Source organism: Henckelia pumila, chromosome 4, assembly GCF_033568475.1.
Source record: "Henckelia pumila isolate YLH828 chromosome 4, ASM3356847v2, whole genome shotgun sequence".
NCBI classification, from domain to species: Eukaryota; Viridiplantae; Streptophyta; class Magnoliopsida; order Lamiales; family Gesneriaceae; genus Henckelia; species Henckelia pumila.
Window position 1 is genome coordinate 151,102,772 of NC_133123.1, and position 4,154 is coordinate 151,106,925.

Genomic DNA, 4,154 nt, shown 5'->3' on the forward strand with positions numbered 1-4,154 from the left:
CCGACACCCTGGACAAAACCTTAGGAGAAGAGTATCGGGTAAATTCATCCTATTCCTCTGCTTTTTATACCAAGGAAATTGCTGACTGCTGGAATAATTATGCTGATAGAGATTTTTTGGAAGAACACAACATTGATCTTGAGAGCTATGGAGCTCAAAACATGGTGAAATTCCTTGAGGTAAGGAACCTTATGTCTACTGTTACTGCTGCTGGTTCATATTGCAGAGAGATTGTGCGAGAATTCTACTGCAATCTCACTGAGGCTGTAAGGGATCCAAGATTCATGAAGTATGGGAAAGTATATGTGCGAGGGCAGATCTTCTCATTCAGCCCTGCCATTATCAATGGATTTCTTCAGACTCCTGCCTCTGATGATGCTGAGTTGCCAACCATGGATGAGATGATATCTGTCATCATTGGGGGGCATGCTACCACGTACCCAGCACATCCGAAGAAATTTTCTGCAGCCAAGCTCACATCGTTCTACTCTGTGCTTCATAAAACTACAGTGAAGACCTGGACTCCATCTGGAAATTCTAGTGTGGTTACCAAGCATCAAGCTCCTGTCTTGTATGCTATTGGTACTGGGATTGCTTTTAACTATGGCCGACTTGTGTTTGACACAGTCATGACGTTTGCAGATGGTGCACAACCCACTTTGAAGCTGCCTTATCCATCACTCATCTACTCTATGCTGCTGTCTCAAGAAATTGAGAAGGATGATGATGAAGTCCTTATTGAGCCTGGGGAGTTGCTAAAGATTGCACCGACATTGCTCAAAGGAAGTCGGAGGATAGACCTTCCGTGGTCTGAAACTGCTGATTATGCAGGTGTCATGGCAGGTGCTGCCAACACCTCCTCTGATACCGCTGTATTTGTGCCCCTTTCTACTGCTCACATTGTTGATCATGCATTCATTCAAGCTCAATTGGTGCACGCTGAGCAGAAGATTGTTCAAGCTAAGGCTGACCTTGCCTATTACGAAGGGTTAAAGGCTCACTATGAGTCTTTTTTAAGGGGAGCTGGCCCTTCTGAACAAAAAGGGGGAGAAGAAAGTGATGCGGCTGATGCGGCTGACTCCGAGAGCAATCAATTTTAATTTTTTTTATATGTTTGTTTAGCTTATTTGTTTTTATTAGGTTAAGCTTTTGTTGATATTAATTTCTCTGTGTTGCTCTGCCCCTAATCAAAACTATTTTGCTATTTTTCCCTGATTGTTTCGCATTGATTAATTCTCCTTGCACTTATGGTTTCTGATTTGAGGTGTCATAGCTAGGTGTTGCCAACATCTTATGACAACACCTCTGATTATACTTAGGGGGAGAATCTATTCAGGGGGAGTTTTGATTAAGGGGGAGTTTAGTTGTGTTTTGTCCAGAAAGGCATAAAGGGGGAGATTGAAAGGAATATTTTATTTCTTAAAATCATCCTATTTTGAAAAAGATTTTATTTATTATCTTTTGCCTTTCTTGGACTTGAAGTTATTTAATTCCTTGAATAACTTGATTTAATTAAAGTTATCAGAATATTATGTTATCTAATATCTATTGATTTAATTCCTTATTGTGTAGATTTGCCTTGATCAAGATCTAGAGTCCTACGCCTACAAGAAAACATTCTAAAGAAGGACTCTTGCTCTATTTATTGATGATATACACGCACAAGGAAGAAATCGATCATTGAGAGACCGTGAGTTTTCAAAAGCAAAGAAATACCTTCGAAGAACTGCTGGATCTTGACGGTCGAACATAGTACTTGAAGCCGTGAATTACAATTCGAAGATTGTTGATTGAAGAAGTGTGCTACTCACATGTTTTAGGCTTCAAGAGTTTTTCTCCTTATTCTATTTTTCATTATTCTATGTCGTATAGAATGCTTTTAGGAAAAACTTTATTATTTATTTTCTCACTTGTGTTGAGAAATTGATTTTTACAATTATCACTAGTTTTAGGGTTTGTAAAACTCTTTGAAAGTTTTCTAGTGAAGTTTTGCCTTGAGGCGCTGCAAGAGTATTTATACTCTTGCTTAATTCATTTGAGTCTATTTATTTGGTTGCTTATTTATATTATACACGCTTAAATTATATTCCGCTGCAAATTACTCAAGGTTTTATATTAGGTGTTGTCGACACCTTCTGACAACACCTCAAACTGTTTATGTGCAATCATTATTTCCTTACAATATATATATATATATATATATAATATAGAGTTTCTTTCAAGTCCACACCTACCATGCCCAACACCATGCCCACCTACCATGCCCAACACCATGCCCACCAATGATTAATTAATGGTGAAAAAATGCTTCCAGCGTTTCCCACAAACACATCAAATAAATAAATAAACAATAATTATTTAATTAATGAAAGAATTAGTCAAACAGACAAATATGGGATGAGGTTATAGTTAGAGATATAACGAGCCGAGCCGAGCCGAGCCGAGCCGGACTATAGCAAAATTTTAGTGTTAGAGTTCGAAAATGCTTCCAGCGTTTCCCACAAACACAACAAATAAATAAATAAACAATAATTATTTAATTAATGAAAGAATTAGTCAAACAATCAAATATGGGATGAGGTTATAGTTAGAGCTGTAAACGAGCCGAGCCGAACTATAGAAAAATTTTAGTGTTCGAGTTCGAGCTCGAGTTCGAATTGAGATATTCGAATTTCGGCCCGAAGATCGAATTTTTTTTATTTTCGACTCGAGTTCGATTTGATAGAGAGTTCGATTTAGAGTTCGGTTCGAATATAGTATATAATATTTATATAATATTATCTATATATAATATAATATATATAATATTATTTATAATATATATATAATATTTTACATAATATATATTCGGTTCGAATATAGTCTATAATATTTATATAATATTATCTATATATAATATAATATATATAATATTATTTATAATATATATATATATATAAAATATTTTATATAATATGTATTATATATTATATAAAATATTATATATGTATATTATATAAAGGTTCGCGAGCCGGCTCGCGAACGTTCGAACAAAATATTTTAGCCTCGAGTTCGGCTCGTATAATAGTTCGAGTTCGGCTCGAATTCGGATAGAGTTCGAAAAATTCGAATCCGAAACGAATATTTTTTCGAGCCGGCTCAGCTCGTTTACAACCCTAGTTATAGTTTCAAGAAAATGTGTGTTTCTCGTATCCTTTTCCCCCTTCATTTTTGTCTGCTATTTATGTTGCGCTTCTTGCTCTTGCTCTTGCTCGATCATTGCGAGAGATTTTGGATCTTCAACAACATATCGATCCCCTTCGCAAAGAAAAAATTGTTTCTATAAACAACATATCGATCCCCTTCATGAATGAAAATAAACAATGGAATTGGATAATACAGACAAACAATGAAAAGTTCAAATGATATTAAAATATCGGGTACATAAAGAAGACCCGAAATCGCCCAATGAGCGAAGCATTTGCTTCTTCCAAAATAGGAAAGGTCGGATTCGACATCACATTTAAATTAAATGCTAACATCCAAATTTGTCTGTGTATGGATCGTGTGGTGTCGGGGTGATTCTAAACTATGAGAAAAATCATGAGAGGTAATAAGATGATTTTATTAGTAATTCAGTGATAAATTTATCTTTTATCAATGTATTGTTTTCCAATATAGCATATAATCACCTTATGTACCTCTTAATCTCTTATGATACTCAATTAAAATAATAATAAAAAATTAAGTGCATCAATTTTTAATAATCAGATGGATAATCGAACTGGTAAATTTTTTAAAAAAAGATTCAACTGTTCCAAAAATACAATCGGATGATCGGAACTAAATACTATTATATTATTTAAAATGATATTTTAAATTTTAAAATTTTTAAATATATATATATATATATTTTTAAAATTTTTAAATATATATATATATATATATATTTATTGAATTTAAATCTAAATAATATATATAATCAAAACATAAAATATAATAGTTTCAGTATGCATTTTTTTTCAATTAAAAATCAATCTTAAATTAATAGTCAGGGTTTATATATTTTTTGCAATTAAAAATCAATCTTGAATTAATAGTTTCAGTGTTTATTTACTTAAGTGTTGTTTGTGTGGAAATGCTTCTTAGAAAATAGCTTGTACACACATGCAGTT